An 11,825-nucleotide genomic window follows, 5' to 3' on the forward strand; every position below is an offset into this window, starting at 1 on the left:
ATCTTGGTGTTTCGGGTGCAAGCGATTTTATCTTTCAAGCAGATAAACTCTCTTGCAAGATTTCTAAAGTGTAGTTGTAACGAATCCTCTTTGATCTTGGGACCTCTCAACTGTTATATGAAGTTCCCTTTCAGCTAGTCGGATATGCTACCACCACCTGTGCATGAGGGCATGCTAGGGTCCAGGTGGTTGCCACTTCAACCTCTTGTTTGGGTCTAGAAGTAGGTCTCCAAGCCCCTTATAAAGGCATTCTTTCCTAACAGACTCCTCCAGAGGACCCATGCCTGAAGGCCTTCCTCCTTAAGCCTTATGTAACCTTGGGTCTCCATTGGGCCTTTTCTTAGCTGGACTCCTTCTTGGACCATGCATATTTTTGGGGGCATCGATTAATATCAATACTTTTGTTAGGAGGTTCTACAATTATATTAATCATATTTAAATGTCAAGTTATTGGATATATTTTAAATTTATACTTATTACAATATTATTTATATTTTTCTTTAAGTTTTCACTTTGAATATTATTGTGCATAGATGTTTTTGCATTTATACTGCAATTTTTTATTTAAAATTTTTAGTTTGCCTATTTACTTTTAATTATTCATAAGAATGTAATTGGTATTATCATTTTGTCCAATATTCATGGCTTAATTTTCCATATTGTATTTGTTGTTATTATATGCTTATGGAGTTATATTGACATAATTTGATGCTAATTTGTAACAATAAATAGATTAAAATCTGGATGCAATTACATGGTAATTCATAGATTAGAAATTGAGATAGAAATAGAAAAAGTGCCTTCGTACCACAAAGGAAAATGATGGAAAAAGGTTGGGTATAGATATGTATATAAGGGGTGTGTGTGGGTGAGTGTTTTTACACTCAAGTTTGTCTCACATTGGAATTTTATTACAAAAATAAACTCCTTATATTAAGTTCAATGTTCAAGTTTGACTAGAGTGAACATGGGGTTGCCACACATGCGGGCTGCAACCCGCTCATCCTGACCCCGAGCATGGGTGCTGGCGTTAGGTCTCAAGATATATTTTTGCAGTAGAGAAATTTGAATTTATCCAGACATGATCATAAATATTTTTCAGTCAAAAAGTTTTTATTTAACAGTCTTAAATTTTTTGATTAGCCGTTTTAGAATTGATCGGCGATGTTGAGGATTAATATCCGAACTTATTCTGAAATTTACTACCTAGCTGTTGCTGATGGCTATATAAGGCTGGATCCTCTTCATTTTCAAACACACCACCAACATCTCTTCCTCTCTTCATTTTCTCTCCCGAGCTCTACCTCTCATCCAAATTTGAGCTTTCATTTCAGTAAAGTTTACGAGTGTTTTTCGAGGTATTCTTCAGTAGAGTGCAATACCGATAGAATTGAAATGTCTTATCCTGAAAGAAGTTGAGTAGTATCCAATGCACTGTAGATGGGACATAATTTCTTCAAGGCAAGCAGAACATTTTTGTGATTCAGTTAGTTTGCAATTTCGGACCCAGAGTTGTTATGATACAACTCCTATTGTAAGTTCTCGGTCTATATTTTTCCTATTAAAATAGTATCTCTAACTATTTTACTGTTTATTTGTTCCAACATGGCTGTTTGTGTTTATGGTTTCAAAAACTTTCATTATACATATCTGATTGAATTTCAAAAATGGCTCCGACTTCATCAGCACAGCTTCACTTCGACTCCATTAACAAGTAATTTTTCTTTTTTGTAATTCTTTTTTATAGTTTGTAGAAGAAATTTGAATGCTTTCAAGGTGTTTGTTGAAATGCCTAATTGAATTTTTGTTGATGTTGTTTGGTTGTGCTTGGGCTTTGGTTAGATTTTGTTTGGTATGTATTTTGGACAACATTGAAAAAAAATACTAAAATCATTTTTCTTTTAAAAAATTTGGTTTTTCGATTTTTAAACCGAAAAAACCAAAAAGAATCATTTATAACCGACATCGAAAAGAAGCTTTCCAGTCCGATTTTGGTTTATGATTTTAGGTGAACCGAATTTTTGATTAACCAAAAATTCGGTTCAATTCGGTTAACCGAACTGAACACACCTAAGTACAACTGAAGTACATGGGATAGGAAGCGTGGACTTGAAGTTTTTCAATGTGCAATCTGTCTTTAAAAAGAGTTCATCATGTACTTACTATTAGGAGAAATATAATAAGTGGTTCTGTAATAGTTAGTGAGGGTTATGAATTATCTTTTAAATTTAATAAAGTTGTAATTCAACAATTTGGTGTTTTTGTTGGCAAAATAACCTGATGGTTTGTTTAAAGTTCAGGTTGAAAGCAATAAAGTTGATGTTTCTGACTCTGTTATTTCGAATGTTGAATCTTCTACTTTGTGGCATTGTAGATTATGCCATTTAAATTTAGGTTCAATCAAAAAAATGATAAATTTTGATTTAATTCCTAGTCATAATATTAAATGAGGTCACAAATGCTTAGTCTGTGTAGAAGCTAAAAAGTTAGAAAATCTTATCAATCAGTTGAAAGGGATTCAAAATACTTAATTTAGTTCATGCTCATATTTGTGACTTGTGAGTTCAATGTAAAGACCATAAGCGTCATTTTATCACCTTCATAGATGATTGCAGTAGATACTGTTATGTTTTTCTCCTTAAAAATAAAGATAAAGCCTTAGATAAATTTATTTTATTTAATAATAAAGCAGAAATCCAAACTACTACGAAACTTAAACAATTAAGGTTTGAAAGAGGAGGAGAATATGAGTCGGGTAAATTCAACGAATATCGTAGAGTTTCGACATTATTCAAGAAGAGACTCCTTCATATTCCCCTTCGTCAAATGGAATAGCTAGATGAAAGAATAGAACTTTTAAAGACATGATTAATAATCTTCTATTAACCTCTGGATTACCAAAGTATTTGTGGGGAGAGACTTTGAATATGGCTTGTCATATTCTGAATAGAGTCCCTCTGAAACACAGTATGAGTACTCCTTTCAAATTATCGAAAGGTAGGAAACCGAGCCTCAAATATTTTCGAGTATGGGAGTGCCTAGCAAAGTGCTGGACCCAGAACACAAGAGAAAGAAATTGGGTTCTAAGACTATCAATATTGTGTTCTTGGGCTATGTGGAGACAAGTTATGCTTTGAGATTTTTGGTTATTACATCAAAAATTCAGATATTGAGGTCAACATGATAGTCGAATTCCATGATGCTATTTTTCTAGAAGATGTATTCTTTATGAAAGCAGGAATACCTTCAAGTGTTTTCCTTGATGGCTCTCTTGCCTCCACGTCTCTTTCTGAACATGTGGAAAAGATGTTAAATGTGGGGGTTAATTCTAGTAGTACTAGTCTAACTAATTAGAAGTCAGATGAACCTAGACGGAGTAAGAGAGTTAAGATTGTCAAGGATTTTGGAAGTGATTTTATCATTTACAATATCGAGGATGATCCGGTAACCTTCAAAGATGCTATCGCATATTCAGAAATCAAGCAGTGGAAGAAAGCTGCCAACAGTGAATGGACTCCATTATTTCTGATAGAAAATGGGTGCTAATCGATCTTCCTCCGGGGCGTACTACAATCAGATATAAGTGAATTTTTAAGAAGAAACTGAAACCTAATGGGACTATCGATAAATTTAACGCTAGATTGGTGGCTAAGGGTTTTAAACAAAAGGAGGAAATAAACTATTTTGACACCTATTCTCCGTAGCTCGTGCACATAGCACTTGCTTCAGTATATTTTCTCCCAATTCATCAGATGGATGTGAAATAGCCTTCTCGTATGGTGAACTTAAGGAGGAAATATACATGAATTAGCCTGAGGGATTTGTAGCTCATGGCAATGAACACAAAGTTTGTAAACTTGCTAAGTCTCACTATGGACTTAAACAAGCACCTAAATAGTGGCATGAAAAGTTTGATAGAGCTATTCTTGCATTTGGCTTCACCATAGATGAGAGTGATAAAGGTATCTACAGAAAGGTTAAAAGAGATAAAATTATTATTTTATGCCTGTATGTAGATGACATTCTGTTAATAGGATCATGTTTAGATATAATAATCAAAACCAAGTCATTTTTAAAGAATAAATTTGAAATGAAGGATATGGGTGAGGTTGATATAATTCTTGGTATCAAGTTGATCGTTCAACTAATGGGATAGCCATTTCTCAGTCTCATTATGTTGAGAAGATAATTGAGAAATTTGGTTATCTGAACAGTAGAATTGCTAAGACTCAGTATGATCCTTATGTGGCTTTATTCAAAAATAAAAGTGGTGTTCCGATAGTACAATTAAAGTATTGCTAAATGATTGGGAGTTTGCAGTATCTGGCAAATAGCACGAGAGCAAATATATCTTATTATATCTCAAAGCTGGCTAGATATACTAGTTGTCCGGACGGAACCCAGTGGGGAGCTTTGGATAAGGTATTGAGATACTCTTTTTTTTTTTTTAAAGGTCGTAAGAGCCTTCAATAGGTTAACAATTTATATCAAGCAATCCCACCAAGGTCCAGGATATATCACACGAGAAGTTAATACCACAAGAATCGAACAGCAGTTATAGCTTCACAAAATTCTGCTAACACTTTCATGCACTCAGTAAATTAGAAATATCGCTATTCCTTAATATCATGCAAACCAAAAGGAGACCAAGAGGGACAACATGCATGGTTCATGCGGCAAATATTTTTGCTCGCTATTTAGTTCATTTACTCATACAAGGTAACCTTCAATTCACCATTGTTATGCAGTTCCAGCACAATATCACAGCCTCCAATCAACTCCCGTTTATAATATAACTGAGGAAAAGTTGGCCAATTCAAGAACGTCTTCAATCCTTGCCTCACCTCCTCATCTGTCAGAATATCAAAAGAACCAAATTCCACACCCTCCTTCTTTAGGGCATTTACTACCTTTGAGCTGAAACCACATCTTGGAGCATCTGGTGTACCTTTCATAAAAAGCATTACTGCTGAAGAATTTATCAACCGCTTCAAGCGATCCTCAAAAGTATCACTAAAAGAGATCCCTTTCTCCGCTAGCAAGTTATTAAGCTCTCCACTCTTTTGCATCTCCAACACTATATTTGATCCACCAATAAGCTCCCCTATATTATATACCTGAGCATAACTTGAACAATTTGAATACACTTTTAGACTTTGACGAACTTCATCATTTGTAAGAATGTCGAAACTCTCAAAGTTAACTTTCTCCTGTCTTAGGATATCAACAACCTTACGGCTGAAACCACAACGCGGTTCATCAAGTCTCCCCTTCATAAACAACATGACTGGACTTGAATTGATCAGGCTCTAAAGGCGATCACTAAGAGATGTACTCAAGCCCGAGGCTTCAACAATGCCACCCTTCCCACCATCAGGTTCAGTGAGTTTCCTCTCATTTCAATCAAACACATTGATTCCATGATCTCTAAAGATCTCCCGAAGTTCTCCACTTTCATGCATAACTAACGCAATATCACAACCACCAAGCAATTCTCTTTTACAGTAAAGCTAAGGAAATGTTGGCCAGTTAGCAAACTTCTTCAATCCCTCACGTATTTCACTATCTGTTAAGATATCAAAGCTTCCAAATTTAACTTTTTCTTTCTTCAAGATATCAACTACTTTTTGACTAAAACCACACTTTGGGGACTCAGGACTGCCTTTCATGAAGAGCATGATCGGATGAGAATTAACAAGCTGCTTAAGTCTCTTCTTCAGCTCGTCGCCTATACTAGAAGGCAATTGAATAGGACTCGGTGATGCACCATTCTATTTGGCAAGGTCCTTCACTGTTTCAAGAACAGTGGGCCCAGCAGCCATCCCAAGGCCAGCCGAAGCTGCAGGCTCCTCAGTACTGATTGATCCTGCAACTTTAGCAACCTTGTTGGCCAAACTAGAGGGATCAGCTCCTTCTAGTGTATGAACTGCTTTGTCATCCTTAAAAAGCACAAAGTAAGGCACAATAGAAACCGAGTATACATCAGAAATTTCAGGTTGTTCTTCAACTTCTACCCTCAAGAAGCGGGCGAGAGGGAAATCGATGGAGAGGTGGGAGAACACTTGATCCATGTACTTGGATGCCTCGCACCACGATGCCCAGAAGTGTAAAACTACCGAAGCACCCTGGGCGACAGTAGCCTCAAGTTTTGATTTTCACATCCTTCACGGCTCCTCCGCCGACGGCCGCATACTGTCTAGAAGGTTCTGTGCACGAACTTCACCAGAGTAAAGGTTCTGTGCACTAAGGTACTTGAAGAGCACAAAATCACTAACCATACATTATAGAAAATTCCCTGTTGTTTTTTAGGGATATATTGATGCTAGCTGGATAGCCAAAAGTAATGGGTGTTCAGGATATGTATTTAACTTAGTTGGGGGCGCAGTCTCATGGAAGTTTGCAAAACAGACTTTGATAACTTGGTCTACTTTTGAAGCAGAGTTATGTGCGTCGGATACGACTGATACCAAAGCAGAAAGTTGTATGGGTTGTTATCAAAAGTTCCCATTGTAAGCCAGGCTCTTCATCCTATCATTGTACATTGTGATAATCAAACCACAATTGAAAGGTTTGAAGTTGTAAATACAACCAAAAGACAAAAAAACAAATGCAAGTTAGACTTAAATCTATAAAGGCATTAGTGTCGGACAAAGTTATAGGCATTGACTTTAAGGGAACAAAGAAAACCATGTGGTTGATCCTTTGATGAAGAATTAGATCTGTCACAAGTACAAAAATCCAGACTAGGGATGGAACTGAAAACCCATCAGTGACATATCTACCATAGCAACCTAACCTTCTAAGTGAGGATTCTACAAAGAAGGTTCAATGTGGTATTAACAAGTCTTAGTACATGTTAGAGCACAAAAAATAGACTGATACTTTGTATCTGGAGTCTATCCCCTATAATTCTGGACGGTGCTGATAATGCAAGTATAGTAAGAGTTTAACTCTAAATAGGGTCAAGTCAATTAGACGAGATGCTAGCAATACATCCCTGGAGATACCCAATTAAGTGGATGCAGTTGTTTGCCCGCAACTAAGGAATTGGGTTATTTCTGAAAGCATTCATGAACAGGCTCAGGATACATCGCCTAAAGTGTCAACCCTAAAAATTAACACAAAGTCGGTGGCTTGTTGTTACTGACAAACGCTATCACAATCACAGACTCAAATTCAAGGCTTACTTCTGTTTGACCTGGTTCAAATTGAAAGTTACCATTGTTGAAAGCAAGTAACAAAAGCTTGAGTTCAAATCTATAAATTTGTGGAGGATTATTGGCATGATATGATGCTAATTTGTAACAATAAATAGACTAAAATATGAATTTAATTACATGTTAATCCATAGATTAGAAATTCAGATAGAAATAGAGAAAGTGCCTTTTTCCCACATAGAAAAATGATGAAAAAAGGTTGGGAATTGATATGTATATAAGTGTATGTGGGGATGAGCATTTTTACACTCAAGTTTGTCCCACATTAGAAGTTTATTGTAAAATAATCTCTTTATATTAAATTCAATGTTGAAGTTGTACTTGAAGTGTTATGGAGTTTAGAGTGAACATGGGGTTGCCCCATATGCGCGTCGTCGCCCGCCCATCCTAATGCTATCGTGGGTGTGGGGCAAATGTCTCAACCTTAGGACATATTTTTTTTGCAACAGAAACATTTGTGTTTATCCAGACATGATCAAAAATAGTTTTTTCAGTCAAAATATTTTTAAAAAATTGCATTTAACAGTCTTTAATTGTTTGATTGGCCGTTCCGGCTGTTTTTGCTGAGGATTAATGTCCGAATTTATTTTGAAATTTACTACCTAGTTGCTGCTGATGCCTATATAAGTTTGGATCCTCTTCATTTTCAAACACACCATCTCTTCCTCACTTTATTTTCTCTCTCAGGCTCTACCTCTCATCCAAATTTGAGCTCTTGTTTCAGTAAGGTTTGCGAGTGTTTTTCGAGGTGTTCTTTGGTATAGTGCAATACCGGTAGAACTAAATCGTCTTATCTTGGAAGAAGTTGCGTAATACCCAGTGCACTGTAGACGGGATGTATAATTTCTTCAAAGTAAATCGAATATTTCAATGATTCAATTAGTTTTCAGTTTCGGAATGAGAGTTGTTATAATACAACTCTCATTGTAAGTTCTCGGTTTACATTTTTTCGTTAAAACAACATCTCTAACTGCTTTATTGTTTATTTGTTCCAACGTGGTTGTTTGTATTTTTTATTTAAAAAACTTTCACTATATATATGTGATTGAATTTCAAAACAATACTATGAATTGTTGATTAAATAACAGAAATAAAAGTAAAAGTAACAATGTCGATAAACGATTAATTACATAATATTGAAAAATAAATTAGTAAGAGATTCAGTCATTTTTTGGATTTTTTAAAAATTTTAATTGAACAAAAAATTGATATTTTTATCTGCAATTATATTTTTTTTATTATAATATTTGGCAATCCTTTTTCCTAAACTTTAACTTATCCTTACAACATTATTCCAACAAAATGTATTTCTCTTTCTCTTACTTATTTATTAGCTTTTTCATTTTTAACTTTTCAATACAATTAGCTCATTTCTATGTATAATTGTTGCTCCTTTACTAAGTTAGAATCCAACAATTTTAAGGTCTTACTTTAATTGATGTCTATTCAATATTTTTTTAAGCCTACCCATATATTTGTTTTAAATATGATTATTTGTTTTAATACTATGTAAAGTTAAATTCTTCATCTTCTCACTTCAACATATTCTTATATACAATATCTCTTTTTTTTTTTTTTTGATCGAATACTATTTTCTGATTTCTTGAAGATTTGTATTTCATCACATTCTTTAAAGGGAAAATTGCAAAATAGCCCATTGTTTTGTAGCTAGGAAAATTGTTAAAATTATGTGTGTCAATTAAACAGTAAAAAAAGACTTTCTATAATTATAAACCCTGCAAAAAAATCTCCTAAAAAATAAAGAGTTGGCTATACGTGCTATAAATGAGAGCGGAATAACATTTTGACCTATTACCAATTTTTGATATCTCTGAATGGACAAAATTACATCTATCCTATTATCCCGTCTTTTCTTTTTTTGGGATAATTCTTTACTTTTTCATATTTTACTGAAAAATATATAAATACAATATAAACAATTGATATTCAACAATATTTATGTGTAAAATTAGTATACATATAAAAATATCAAATTTTTAAAATTAAAATACATAATTTTATTTCTAAATATTATTAGTTAATCTGATTTTGTGTTGAATATATTTTGAACTTATACTATTTATATAAATTAAGTAAATAAAATTTAATGTTTCACTATAATTATATTTAAACTAGAAAAATACATAATTAATTTAATTCATTATATTAATTTTTTTTTTCAAATTAAAAAATACAATAAATAAAAATAAATAAATTATTTTTTTTAAAAAAAAGAATAACAAAACAACGTTGTCTTCCCCAAGTCTCCGCCTCCGCCTGTTCCCGCTACCTCTCATTTCCCTCCTCTCCGCGGCCACTCACCTCCCAAATTTGGTGGCGATGCCCTGATGTAGGTAGCGACGGGCGCCATCAGCCAGATCTGGACGACTACACCCATTGCCAACCTATGTAGAGTGTAATGAGAAATTAAAAATTAAATTAACGTCGTTAAGTAAAACAAACGGAAAGGGAGCTAGCGTGTATAATATTTTAAAAAATACAAGGAATTTTTTGCCTATATTTTTAATATAGAGAATTTTTAGCTGAATTTCTACAATACAAGAGGATTATGTTATGCAATTTTCCCTTCTTGAAATTACATTTTGTGATACTTATTAGTACTATGTTCTCTATTAAATAGTATGTCTACAATTTAATACACAAATCGCATTATTCATTATTTTATGAATAGCAATTTATCTCCTTGTGATATTGAAAATGAACACATTACCCTTCTATGAAAAAATTATAGCAATTTACCCTCCCTATACTTTTTAAAATGAAGCAATTTACCTCCCTGCTTCATTTTAAAAATCATAGGGGGGTAAATTATTATATTTTAAAAAATATAAGGAGGTAAATCGTTATTTTTTTTTATAAAATAGTAATTTGCTCATTTGCGATATCACAATGAGGTTGCTTGCATTTTTCCCATTTACCTTCACATTATAGTGACCAAAAAATAATTTATATTTTATAAAATCCTTTTTTGAAAATTAATTGGATGAATTTTATTTATCCTTTTATTTTATTTTAGCTGGAAATATTTTCATCCTTGAGTTATATATACGCAGTTTAGAGATATTAATTCGGCCTACTAAATAATTATATATCGGAAGTTTAGAGAAATTAGGAGTACTAAAGAGTTTTCTTCTTCAATAGAATTTTATTTTATTTCTTAATTAAATCTTATTTATTACACTACATAAAAGTTGTGTTTTCACTCCGATTAAAAATCTTGATAAATCAATACTATTAATTACAACTAAACAAAATCAAAGTAAAAACTTATATTTTTATCACGGTTCATCATTATTCGTCGTGAATTTTTAGCCATATCCAAAACGTTAGCTATGGCCAGCTATACTTGTAGAAACAACTGCTAGTGGCCATGACGAAGCCGTGGTTGGTTTAAATTTACCATGATTATTTTTTTTTTGACTATATATAATAATTAATTATAGTGAAAAATTATATCTTTTCTTCGTATTATTAAAAATATTATTTAAATAAGGATATTGGTTTCTTTTCATAAGAGAAACAAATACTTTGTATTCATACTTTTATATATAGTATAATATCATATATATATGATATGATACTTATTGATACTGCAAGCTCATCAAGCTCCGACACAGCCAATGGCAGCAAAGTAAAAGCCCACACAACCAACTGCCCCTATTATGTTATTTGCACACACAGCTCAATACAATCAAAATGGGGTCACTCTCTCCCCCAATTCACTCATATTCTTAGTGTGATTGCAGGCCATCCATAAATGGGAGAAATTATGCTTTTAGTCGCATAGGATAGGATGGGGATTCGACACTTTTTTAATTTTTTGTTTCACGAGATTTTTAAAATAATCTCAAAAGTGAAATTTTTTTGATATGTTTAGTTCTATGCTATATTGAACAATTGTCCCAAAATTAAAAAAACTCGGCACTTTTAGTCTTGTAAATCCCGTAAAGCATATGACTAAACGCATTGAGTTTTCTCAACTTTCAGATCATTTTTTAAAATTCCGTAAAGCAGATGACTACACGTGTCGAGTTTTTTCAATTTTGGACCATTTCAAGAATTTCGTACGTAAAGCAGAAAACTAAAAAATTGAACCCCGATCATATGCGACTAAAAGCGCAATTCAGCCTCCATAAATGCACACGACAGCTTGGGTGCAACACCAGCTGTCTCTTAAACATCCATAAGAGGCAGAACAACCCCTTTAAATTACATTAACATTGGTGCAAAAAGAGTGTCATTGACAGAGGTGAAACCTCAGCTTCTTGATATGAAGTTTGCTGCTGCTCTCATTTACTGCCTGCATTATTTTCAGCCCCCCTCCATCAGTTTAGGGCTTCTAACACAACTACTTCTCTGCCACAGCAATCAGTGAGCTTAAAAACTAGGTATTATTTCTTGTGGTTGGCTGCATCCCTGTCTTCTTGAGCTTCCGACGGTCGAGTCGTTATGATTCCGTCTTGGTATGTTGCACATACTTGCTATCGAACGTGGAGGTGATCCGTTCGTGTTGAAAAGAGTTGGATGGTTTCCGATGTTCGGGTCCAAACTGATAGCTCCACTTGAACGGGAAAAATCCACGCAATC

At 33.7% G+C, this 11,825-nt stretch overlaps 1 pseudogene; it reads right to left on the reverse strand.

The window, feature by feature from the left end:
• Positions 1–4,668: 4,668 nt before the first annotated feature.
• On the reverse strand, positions 4,669–9,615 carry LOC105177057 (monothiol glutaredoxin-S17 pseudogene; annotated as a pseudogene).
• Between the last annotated feature and the right edge of the window lie 2,210 nt (positions 9,616–11,825).

The sequence above is a fragment of the Sesamum indicum genome, linkage group LG13 (assembly GCF_026168435.1).
Source record: "Sesamum indicum cultivar Baizhima isolate 11 linkage group LG13, ASM2616843v1, whole genome shotgun sequence".
Taxonomy (NCBI): Eukaryota; Viridiplantae; Streptophyta; class Magnoliopsida; order Lamiales; family Pedaliaceae; genus Sesamum; species Sesamum indicum.